The sequence below is a fragment of the Procambarus clarkii genome, chromosome 46 (assembly GCF_040958095.1).
Source record: "Procambarus clarkii isolate CNS0578487 chromosome 46, FALCON_Pclarkii_2.0, whole genome shotgun sequence".
NCBI classification, from domain to species: domain Eukaryota; kingdom Metazoa; phylum Arthropoda; class Malacostraca; order Decapoda; family Cambaridae; genus Procambarus; species Procambarus clarkii.
This window is the reverse complement of record NC_091195.1, coordinates 11207602-11219818: the sequence shown is the minus strand read 5'-3', so window position 1 is coordinate 11219818 and position 12217 is coordinate 11207602.

The following is a 12217-nucleotide window of genomic DNA, read 5'->3' as shown; positions in this document are numbered from 1 at the left end:
GAGGCAGAAAGAAATTTTTAAAAAGGGATAATGGATAAATGTAAAACAGAACTGGGCCTATTCTACAAATTCATAAACAACAAATTGCAGGTAAAGGATAATATCCAGAGGTTGAAAATTGGAAACAGATTCACAGAAAATGATAATGCAATGTGTGAAACATTAAACCAAAAGTTCCAAAGTGTGTTTATACAAAATGAAATCTTAAGAGAACCAGACACAATAAGAATTTCTGAGAACATCATAGAGCGTATAGAGGTGTCTAGAGATGAAGTGGAAAATATGCTAAAGGAGCTAAGTAAGAACAAAGCAGTTGGTCCAGATGGAGTTTCACCATGGGTTCTGAGAGAATGTGCATCTGAGCTCAGCCTTCCACTTCACCTGATCTTTCAGGCATCCCTGTGTACAGGAGTCATAGCAAACATGTGGAAAAAGGCTAACATATTTCCAATCTACAAAAGTGGCAACAGGGAAGACCCCACCTCTCTCAGTTATAGACCTGAATCATTGACAAGTGTAACAGTGAAAAGATTGAAAAAAAAAATAATAATAAAAACTAAATGGGTAGAACACCTGGAGAGAAATTATATAATATCACACAGACAGTATTGTTTTCGATCTGGAAGATCCTGTGTATCGAATTTACTCAGTTTCTATGATTGAGCCACAGAGATTTTAAAGGAAAAAGGTAGTTGGGTTGACTGCATCTATCTAGACATAAAAAAGGCTTTCGACAGAGTTCCACATAAGAGGTTGTTCTGGAAATTAGAAAATTTTGGATGGGTGACAGGTAAGCTTCTAACATGGCTGAAAAATTTTCTGACTGATAGAAAAATGAGGGCAGTAATCAGAGGCAATCGGACTGGAGAAGTGTCACAATTGGAGTACCACAGTACATGCACCAGAAATGTTCATTGTCTACATAAATGATCTACCAGTTGGAATACAGAATTATATAAACATGTTTGCTGATGATGCTATGATAATGGGATGGATAAGAAATTTAGATGATTGTCATGCCCTTCAAGAAGACCTGGACAAAATAAGTATATGGAGCACCACTTGGCAAATGAAATTTAATGTGAATAAATGCCATGTTATGGAATGTGGAATAGAACATAGATCCCACACAACCTACAAATTATGTGAGAAATCTTTATATAATTCTGATAAAAGAAAGAGGTCTAGGGTTGATTCTAGATAGAAAACTATCACTTGAGGCCCACATTAAGAACGTTGTGTGAGGAGCCTATGCCACGCTTTCTAACTTCAGAATTTCGTTTAAATACATGGATGGCGAAATACTAAAGAAATTGTTCACGAATTTTGTTCGGCCAAGGCTAGAATATGCAGCGGTTGTGTGGTGCCCATATCTTAAGAAGCACATCAACAAACTGGAAAAGGTGCAAAGACATGCTACTAAGTGGCTCCCAGAACTAAAGGGCAAGAGCTATGTGGAGAGGTCAGAGGCATTAAATATGCCAAAACTAGAAGACAACAAAAAGAGGTGATAAAATCACTTTGTACAAAATAGTAACAGGAATTGATAAAATCGATAGGGAAGATTTCCCGAGACCTGGAACTTCAAGAACAAAAGGTCATAGATTTAAACTAACTAAACAAAGATGCCAAAGAAATATACAAAAATTTTCTTTCGCATACAGAGTGGTACACGGTTGGAACAAGTTAAGTGAGAAGGTGGTGGCGGCCAAGACCGTCAGTAGTTTCAAAGCATTATGTGACAAAGAGTGCTGGGTAGACGGGACACCACGAGCGTAGCTCTCATCCTGTAACTACACTTAGGTAATTACATATGGTGTCAGCAAGCTTACCGTCGAAACACACACAAACAGCCTGCCTATTATTCAAGGCCTTCTCTGAGTACTCTCTATTTTCTTCTCTGAGGCTATGGGTCCCTAATCTTGCACCAGAGGTGGTACAACTTTTAAGTTTTTAACTACTGCACTGAGCACCTGATTTTGGCAAAGACTTCTTAGTGCAATTGTCAAGGACATAGTTCTGGTATTTTTTTGTTTATAAATATTCAGGTATAGTTAATGTGAAAATGTTTCAAAACTCAACAATTTATATTTCAAAACAAAAAAGTAATGAAAACATTACAAAACATTAAAATATAGCCTAATTAATTAATTAATAAAATAGCACAACTCTCAGAATGTCTGAAGGTGCTTTGAGCAATGAAGTAGTTAATTTTATATATATATATTATATATATAATATATTTTACCTGTGACTACTGCTTAGCAAAAATTTGATCTCTGTGAAAATTGGTCTCGTCATTGCTAGGAGATATTTTAAGACCATGATTTGCTGTGGATGGCACTGTAGTCTTCAAGTCATCAATCTAAAAATAGAGGTAATCTTTTAAAATGTAAATTTTGTATAAAAAAAATGCAAAAATAAATTGCAAGAATAATATGAAGTTATTATACAATATTTTTTAATTATTTAAATATTTGTGAGACATTATTAAGAAATGTATGAAGTACAGATTCTCTAAGACCTGATATGTATCTGCTTATGTTCCACCACATTACATTCAGGACTGAAGAGAAAACACAGCCAGTAAGGTAATGATCACTTAGGATGGACTGGGATGCTACATGTAGGTGGGGGCTAAGCTGCGTGAGGCTAGGATGCCCAGCCTGCCTTGTCTAGGCTGGGCTGGGCTAGGCAACACTACGAAGGAGTTAACAAATCTCTGGAGTGCCTTACTCTTCCTGATATCCTTAAAAAAGCAAGAATGATGCCATTTTATAAAGGAGGCGAGACAGCAGAAATAAACAATTAAAGAAAAATATCAAATCTATTTATACTTTCAAAAATATTTGATTTTTTTTTTTTACAAACATCTCTTCCTACTTTGTAAAATTCAACATGAATACAAACACACACACACATCCCTAGGAAGCAGCCCATAGCAGCTGTCTAACTCCCAGGTACTTATTTACTGTTAGGTGAACCAGATATAGAGAATAACCACAAAATGCTATCTTTATGAGAACTATCTTGTAAAGCCACTAGTACACGCAGCATTTCAGGCATGATATATAAATATATATATATATATATATATATATATATATATATATATATATATATATATTATATATATATATATATATGTCGTACCTAGTAGCCAGAACTCACTTTTTGGCCTACTATGCGAGGCCCGATTTGCCTAATAAGCCAAGTTTTCCTGAATTAATATATTTTTTCAAATTTTTTTTTATGAAATGGTAAAGCTACCCATTTCATTATGTATGAGGTCAATTTTTTTTATTGGAGTTAAAATTAACGTAGATATATGACCGAACCTAACCAACCCTACCTAACCTAACCTAACCTATCTTTGCAGGTTGATTTTGGTTAGGTAGCCAAAAAAGTTAGGTTAGGTTAGGTAGGTTAGGTAGTCGAAAAACAATTAATTCATGAAAACTTGGCTTATTAGGCAAATCGGGCCTTGCATTATAGGCTGAGAAGTGCGTTCTGGCTACTAGGTACGACATATATATATATATATATATATATATATATATATATATATATATATATATATATATATATATATATGAATACATACGGGACAAAGAGCCAGAGCTCAACCACCGCAAGCACAACTAGGTGAGTACACACACACACACATTATATATATTTATATATATATATATATATAATGTGTATAAATATATATATATATATATATATATATATATATATATATATATATATATATATATATATATATATATATATATAATGTCGTACCTAGTAGCCAGAACTCACTTATCAGCCTACTATGCAAGGCCCAATTTGACTAATAAGCCAAGTTTTCATGAATTAATTGTTTTTCGACTACCTAACCTACCTAACCTAACCTAACCTAACTTTTTCGGCTACCTAACCTAACCTATAAAGATAGGTTAGGTTAGGTTAGGTAGGGTTGGTTAGGTTTGGTCATATATCTACGTTAATTTAAACTCCAAAAAGCCAGCGTTGAATGTAATGAAACGCCATTTTCTGGGTGAGACCCGGAGGCTCCCCGGAGCTTTACCGGCTGATATGCTAATGTCAGACTTTGGCATCAGTCATGTGTATGGAGTTCTAGGGCCTACCGGGGACCACGAGCCAGAACCTGGCCCCCTCAGAGAGGCAAGGGGAGCAATGGCCTATAGAAACCCCCGTGTGGTTGGAAGCATTCTATGTCTGCCATCGACCGGGTCAAGCATCCAGAAAGGTAAGCATTCCAAAACAAACCCCTATTCTGGTGAAAATTGCTACCTAAGCCGAACTAGTGGATAGAACTCTTCAACAGAAAACAAGGGAACTAGTATGACGTCATACATCACCGCGCCGCTGTCTGCGCAGCTCCCCCCTCCTCAGGAGGGGGAAGGGGGAGCCCCAGACCTCCCACGCCGGCTATCCACCCACCAGTTCTGAGGCTGGATGTCAAAACACGCGAAAAACGCCGACCGGAGGGAGGGAGGGTTGCCGGGGTGCCTCCGGGTCTCACCCAGAAAATGGCGTTTCATTACATTCAACGCTGGCTTTCTGGGGGGAGCCCCGTCGGCTCCCCGGAGCTAACTACCCACAGAGGAAGGTCAAAGGGACAAAACCGGGAGGCGGACACCACGCACCCCCCAAGGAGGCGAGACAACTGGCAGCAAATGCCAACCCAAGGCGCCACAGCCCCGAAAATCCTGGGAACAACACGAGAACCACGAGCAGCAAGGCCCCTGCACGAACACCAAAAATCCATGCCCGAAAGACTGCAAGGCCACGTCGCCCAGACGGCAGCGAGAGCAGCGAAGCCACGAACGCCACAGGCATGAGGGAAGAACACAGGCAGCTTAGCCGCAAGAACACGGCTGACCACCTGGGACACCATCACCCGCGAACCGGGAAGAACAGAACCGGATCAACGCAAAACGCGCTCCGGACCCAAACGCCGTGGCACGCAAACAACAGCGGAGGGCCGCCACTGAACACACAAACGATACCCCCGGCCCGACCAACGAAGCACCAACAAACCCTGGACCCCTCCAGAATGCAGCAGCCCCACCCCGCGCCAGAAAAGATGGAGACTGCTGCCATCAAACAACCAAAACGCTAAAACCGAAGGAGCAAGAAAACTCAGCGAACCGACCCCCAGAGGCAAAGGCCCAAAGGAAAGAGCCGACGAAAAAACACACCGGAACCGAAGGGGCACTACCAACCGAGGAGAAGACAGAGCACGCTGACCAGAGACCAGGATGGTGCAAGCGGCGCACGAACAGGCCGGAGGTGAAACGACGCACAAGACAGCTGACTAACGGTGCAGAAGCAACACCAAGACCGAAAGCAAGCTGAAGCGGCACCGCCTTCGCCGCACGAAAGAGGCGACAGTATGTGGCAAGACGACGGCCCCCAACCCCCACTAGAAAACCAAGCCGAGAGTAAACCAAGCCAACAAGAGTAACCACCTAAGAAGGGACAGGAAAAGGAAGGACCGCCAAAATACCCCATACTGCCGCCAAGAGAAGCACGCAGGTGGGACACCTACCACGAAGCCACCCGACCACCAACCGGAGGCAAGACCACAAGGCAGAACATAAGCAGCCCTGACAAGGCCCCTCCGAGCCCAGGAAAAAGGCGGAGCCGCGAGAAGATCTCGGGCGCGACCACCGAAACCCAGGCGGCACAAGGAGATGGAACGTCTGCCGAACAGAAAAACTCCCCAAAGCATGCAAGCCCGCCAGGAGTTCAGAAACGACGGGTCCGACGCGAGACATCGCAAGAACCCCCCCCCGCCAAAAAAAAAAAAAAAAAAAAACAACCGGCAGGGCAGGAAAACCAAAGAAGGCGGAAGGGTCGCCGCCAGAACAGGACCCGAACCAAGGGGCACGAACAACTGCAATAGACCGAGACAAATAAGCACATCACAGGACACAGGCTGACCAACGCCTAAGAATACACGCAGAACATCCCTGCTGCAGAGGAGGCAGGAAGAAAGAGCAGAAGCACAAAAAACCCCAGGAGAACAACCAGGGGTGGACAATCAGGCAGGGACAAAAACCGCACGCAATCCCCAGGCACAAAACGGCAGCAAAGTGCCACTCCACAACCGGACACAGGAACAAGGACACGCCACCGTGAAACACGGTACCAATGCACACGTGCAGCAGCAGCAGCAACTTGTAAATAGCAACTCCCCTCTGCAAAGGCAGAGAACGGAGCAGGCAGACCCCAGACAGGGCCAACGGAGACACCACAAAAACCTTGCAGGCCCAGAAACCTGCACCAGGCGACCGACGGCGGAGAAACCCCGCTCGATACCTGCTGGATGAGGTACTGGGAGCTCTTTTACACCTGAAGCCCGGTCCAAGACTAGGCCAGACCGGCCAGAGGATGGCCCACCAGGCAGCTGCTAGGAGCAGTCCACCGGCCCACATACCCCCACAACCAGGACGGGCCGGAACTGCCATACGAAAACAGGCCAGTGCGCCCTGGAAGTCCACGGACGAACCAGCAAGAAGGCTTATGCTCGCAAGTAGGTCGTGTAACAAGCACAGACCACTGATGGTAATACAGTGTCCCCAAAAGTGCCAATAGCACCACTGCACTCCACTGGTACTATCCCGCAAGTTCTACCAGATAGGCGGGACCCAAGAGCCAGAGCTCAAATCCTGCAAGCACAGCCAGGAGCCTCACCAGGTGAGTACAGAACCAACCCTACAACCCCCACACCTCACAACATTAAAAAGGGAGGGTCCCCTGAATGACACCAGCATGGGTTGACATGCACATGAGGGGGACAGGAAGGGGTGATAAGGGACAGTCACTGGTGTGCGAACGTCTCAGTCGTACAAAATATACCTAAATAAAGACAGGTATTGAAACACCGCCGCATCCAGCGCCCGGCCAAAAGACGCCAGACTGCAGAAACTCACCTGGCGAATGGTGGCACGAACTTGACACGACTCAACCGTGCCCAGAAGAACTTGAGAGCACCGCCAGGTGAAGACGCCAGAGCCGGACCCTGCCGGACCCGCAGGAGAACAGGGAGAGGCGAAGGAGGCGGTCCACACCCATGACAGGGAAAACCACGGTGTCCTCCCCACAACAGGGAACCAGGACACCCCCGGCGCGAAGGGGAACATACCGCAGCCAGGGAGAAGAACGAGAGGCGAAGCACTGTAGCAAAAAAGGGCGCAAAACCCCAGCACTGAAACACCGCCCAGACCAAAACAAACTCCACGGCGCATGCGCATAACACGCTGGCCGAACCGCACACCCTCCCTGCGGGAAGGCGCCAGCCAGGACTACTGCACGAGAAAAGGAGCCAAAAGAGGAAGCAGGAACAAGAAAACCGGCCAAAGAAGCAAAGAGCCCAAAAAGGAATCCAACCGGGCGACAAGTAGCCCAACCGGGCGACAAGTAGCCCAACCGGGCGACAAGTAGCCCAACCGGGCGACAAGTAGCCCAACCGGGCGACAAGTAGCCCAACCGGGCGACAAGTAGCCCAACCGGGCGACAAGTAGCCCAACAGGGCGACAAGTAGCCCAACAGGGCGACAAGTACGAGGAGCCGACAGACGTTCCAATAATGCCAGAAGTAGCGAAAAACCTTCCCGTACCCTCGAGAACACAGAAGCCAACACTAGTCCCGAAGGCACACGAAGGCGCAGGCGCACCCGAGATCAGAAGTCACGCAGAACCCCACCGAACGGGGAAACATGACAAAAACACCGTCCCAAAAAGGGGGGAGAGGAAACATCCACCCACAGGACGGAACCAACCGACTCAAAGGCCAAGGAACCGAGCCCGGGGAGGGGCCGACGTCCAACAGCACGTACGGCGAGTGGGGAGGAAAGACCCCACTCCGCGTAACCACAAGCCCCGCCTAGAGGGGGATAAAAACCCCCACGGGGTCTAACGGGGCCAAGGCCCCCCCAAGTCAGCCCCGGGAACCTACCCGACAGGCCCCGGGGCCGAGCCGTTCCCCCAAAGCCCCGGCCGTACCAGAAAACCGGGGCAGCCGTGAAAACACTAAGGAAGGGAGCCCACTGGCAGACTCATACAACACGGCTGGAGGAACAGGCCCAAATGCCCCCGTCACTACCCCGGAAGGGGAATTCCCCGAGACTGCCCGAGTCTCAACACCACCAAAAACCCCGCCCCGAACCTACAGACCGTAAGGAACCGGATGCAGGCAGGGTGAACCAGGGGAAAAGACAAGGGGGCGTGGATGGAACCGAAGCAGCCAACACCCCCAAGTCCCAAAACGAACTACAACGGGGCAGCCCCGGGGCTCCCGGGGAGGAAACCACGAGAACGTTGCCACCACCAAGGCTCAAGTGCAACGCCCCTGCTGCCCGCACCCGCTGTGTTAGCACAACTGGGTAACCGAGCCACAACGAGCAACCAAACTCGCAGGACTCCGGGTCGAAGGTGTCACCGACCCCACAGGCAGCAGACGGAGGCAAAACAGAGAGTCACCCAGAGACAAAAGGTGAGAGCAACCCTCAAACTCGCTGGAAGCGAGGGGGGGGGGGCTCTGGGGTCACATCCATCGGACCCGCGCGCCCCCAGGGGTTTCCCAGGGTCCCGAGCGTTTACTTTAAGAGGACTCGCGCTCAGGTAGTCCCAGGCAGGGTACTGCTAACCGGCACCCAAAGCTACCAAACAACTTTCTAAGAGCTGAACCCCCGGGACGTGTACACTCACGGGGACCTAGCAGGGGGCACCACCAGAAAATACTCAGAACACAAGGGACACAAGGGGCAAGAACGAAGGCAGACCCCCCCACCAGGTAGATAAACAAAAAGAAAAAGAAAACCCCGCAAGAGGACAGCGTACCCAAGCGGAACAGAGCCGGCCGCTATGATTGGTAAAAACAAGCTGCACAGTACCCCGCGCCCCACCAGTGCAAACACTGCCCCTTACTCTAAGGCGAACAAGGGAGACAGAACCCCCGAGCACACAAAGAGCGGCCGAAAACCAAGCAGTAAACGGCCAAGCAGGGGCAGGACCCAAGGAACTTGTGGAAGGTGGCCCCAAGCCCCAAGGGCAGTACTTACAGGGCACCTAGGGAAGGGAACCCTAGGCGCATGCAGCCCGAGTACTGAAGAATCACTCCCGGCTCACGCACCACCTAGAAAACAGACACCACACTCTAGGCACAGTGCTGAAACAACCACTGGAGCCGGAGCACATAACCATTGCCTATAGCATCAGCCGAAGAACTGGTGGGTGGATAGCCGGCGTGGGAGGTCTGGGGCTCCCCCTTCCCCCTCCTGGGGAGGGGGGAGCTGCGCAGACAGCGGCGCGGTGATGTATGACGTCATACTAGTTCCCTTGTTTTCTGTTGAAGAGTTCTATCCACTAGTTCGGCTTAGGTAGCAATTTTCACCAGAATAGGGGTTTGTTTTGGAATGCTTACCTTTCTGGATGCTTGACCCGGTCGATGGCAGACAGAATGCTTCCAACCACACGGGGGTTTCTATAGGCCATTGCTCCCCTTGCCTCTCTGAGGGGGCCAGGTTCTGGCTCGTGGTCCCCGGTAGGCCCTAGAACTCCATACACATGACTGATGCCAAAGTCTGACATTAGCATATCAGCCGGTAAAGCTCCGGGGAGCCGACGGGGCTCCCCCCAGAAAAAAGAAATTGACCTCATACATAATGAAATGGGTAGATTTATCACTTCATAAGAAAAAAAATAGAGAAAATAAATTAATTCAGAAAAACTTGGCTTATTAGGCAAATCGGACCTTGCATAGTAGGCTGACAAGTGCGTTCTGGCTATTAGGTACGACATATATATATATGTATATATATGTATATATATGTATATATATATATATGTATATATATATATATATATATATATATATATATATATATATATATATATATATATATATATATATATATATATATATATATAGAGTGTCAGACCATGGAGGAATGATTTTTTTTAATTTAATTTATATAAAAAATGATTCCTTCTGAAGATGTATTAATATATGAAAGTACTTAAGGAAATTCCTGTTTCAATTCTTCCTCCGTGGTCTGACACTGTCACATTTTTCATCAAGTGTTAATTTTTGTGATTTACACACACATGACATGTTTACACACACATTATTTATAATATATATATATATATAATATATATTATATATATATAATATATATATATATATATATATATATATATATATATACATATGGAACCCTCAACCCTATAAGTGGAGAGTTCCTACAAACTCAACCAGAGGTGGTACCCTCTATATATTAATAAAAAGGCAAGGCTATGCTAAATCTAGGCAGGGATTGGCTTGGCTAAGCTGGTCAGGGCTAGGGCTTGGCTAGGGTAGGAAGGACTGGTCATGTTTAAAAGCAAGGCAAGACTAGGTAAGGGTATACTGGGATAGGCTTGGCTACCGTAGGCTAGGAAGAGGTAAACTAGGATAAGCAAGGCTGTGCAAGCACTATGCACAGCTATAATGAACTATGCTAAGATGGTTTAAGCTGGGCTAGGTTAGGATAAGCTGAGTCATGCAGGGCCCCGATTGACCAGTGGAGTCTAATGGTCTAACCTTCTAGCTAGTTTGCTGACCTAAGAGTGTAAATGCCTAGCCCCTAACCTGAGATATATACAAGAGTTGTTACATTCTTGTACAGCCACTAGTACGAGTAGCGTTTCGGGCAGGACCCTGGAATACGATCCCCGCCGCGAAGAATCGTTTTTTCATCCAAGTACACATTTTACTGTTGCGTTAAACAGAGGCTACAGTTAAGGAATTGCGCCCAGTAAATCCTCCCCGGCCAGGATACGAACCCATGACATAGCGCTCGCGGAACGCCAGGCGAGTGTCCTACCACTACACCACCTGCTGCAATATTATTATAAAAGAAATATTACTTATTATAATCGTAAATACTAAATACCTGTTGTGTTGATTTAGGGGCGACGACGATCGTGGGATCGGATGCGAGCCACAGGTGGCCTACACCATGCTTTCTAAGGCGTCCATCTCATAACAAAAACAAATCCGTGCATTCATACACAAACAGAGACCCCGTGGTTATTCGAATACTTGCAATTCTTTTACTTAAAATAATAACAATTAGATTAATAATAATTAACATAATTTTTACTGAAGATTCATAAAAATCATTAATACTATTTTAAAAGAAAATTTGTAAGACATCTGAAAACAGATATACAGACTTTGTGTGATATTTATTTCAACATTATATATTAATAGAATGTTGTAACTATTATTTTTAAATATTAGGTAGTTTCCAGCTACGTATATCGCATATAAACGTTGCAAAAAGATTTTAGACTGAATTAACACATTACACATTTATGGAGTAATTAACAACAAAACAATCTTTATTTTCATTGCAGAACATATATCAGAGCATACTAGTAACTCATACATTTAAAATAGTGTGATTTTTAAACAATTCGGTTGTAAACCCGCAGAACCGCCTACCCGCCAAAGACGTAACATAAGAAATGGTATATAATTCATTATTTTAAATTCCATATATAATCATTAATAATTTTCGGCAGCTATCGAGGTTCTCCATAGGTAAATTCCTGTACTCTAACAAGATGCTACTTGCTGTTTAGCTGTTTAAATTCTTGGAAAATTGTAATGACCAGCGACATAATATATAACAATGAAATAGTAGCTGGTAACTGTAGGTAAACGAAAAATTAAATTCCAAATTGATTAGATGGTTTCCTAAATATAAAGATCGACCTGAAGGAATTTTATGAATTATGGACTAATTAAACAAAAAAATAGGTAATTTTACTTGAAGAACAGATACCAGAGAATAGTTAGTGAGTACATTTATATTGTATAATGGGAGAAAGCCCCTGGTAGCTGCGAATTAAAATAACCACCTACATTAATTGATAACTAGGAAATTGTATCTGGAAACTTTATCTGAACGAAAACAATACCAATTTGTTTAGATGTTTTTCTTAATATAAAGATCAACAGTAAGGAATCTTATTCATTATGGACAAATTAACAAAAAAAACGATAATTTTCATTGAGGACCATATATTAGAGCATACTTAGTCACTTATATATTAAAAGTATTGTGTATTTTGAACCATTGGGGTTGTAAACAAACAGAACGGCCTACCCGAAAAGTCGTAACATAAAATGTTGCATATGTTTGCTAATT